This window comes from Gossypium arboreum, unplaced genomic scaffold, assembly GCF_025698485.1.
Source record: "Gossypium arboreum isolate Shixiya-1 unplaced genomic scaffold, ASM2569848v2 Contig01116_ERROPOS33580488, whole genome shotgun sequence".
NCBI lineage: Eukaryota > Viridiplantae > Streptophyta > Magnoliopsida > Malvales > Malvaceae > Gossypium > Gossypium arboreum.
In genome coordinates this window covers 44,322-45,264 of record NW_026441218.1, presented here as the reverse complement: position 1 = coordinate 45,264, position 943 = coordinate 44,322, and positions in this window count along the sequence as shown.

Below are 943 nucleotides of genomic sequence, written 5' to 3'. Positions count from 1 at the left end.
AGATGATGATTTGAGGCTATAACTTTGAAGTAATGTTGCCGACAGATACTAAGGGTTTAGAGAAGATGAAAGTTGATCAAAAAGAACAAAAAATAACTGAAGGATTTTGGCTTGGAGAAATCGGCATAAGAAGTGAGTTTTCGGGATTTCGGCTTTTTATGGCAATCGGCTATGGAGGTTTTGTGGAGGTTGGGATTGACAGAGTAGGTGAGTAGAATGGTAGGAATGTTTTGGCTAGATAAGAAAAGAAGGAGAAAAAGAAAATAGAAGAAGAGAGGAGAAGAGAAGGAAGAATTCGGCACTCAGGAGATCGAACTTTGCGTTTTTCGGCTTTTTGAGATACTGAGAAGAGAATAGAATGAAAGGGAAGGCTCTAGGTGGCTAACCCTAATTTGGCAAAACAAAATGAAAATAAAGGTTGCCCTAATGGCCATTCAGACCCACGGACCAACCTTTCTAAAGCCCTAGCCAAATTTCCACTTAAGCTCTATCACATGCCCGGCACATGCACAAAAAAAAAATAAAAGTAACAATACGCTTACCTTGTGACTTGAACTCTAGCTCCCCCTAAACATCCACATGTCACTCCCCAAACACCTAGGTGGCGCCACATGCCACTTTACCATAGATCTTTTTGTGTCCTATTTTACCACCTCAACTTTAAAAGTCCATATCGCCAGAAACCTATCTCCCAAAATTAAAATTCAGGAATTGCCTCGAATTAAATTTACTCTTGGGCCTTTTTTCCCACACCATAAACCCTTTGTAACACCCCTTACCCGTACCCGAGGCTGGGATAAGGTACGAGGCGTTATCGAACGAACATACAAACATTAAACTAAAATACGAGCCATAAAATTTCATTCATATTTCGAAACGTTCATTCACTTACATATAGTCCCTTATTTTAGTCTACGAAGCCCAAAACATACTTTAGAAAGGA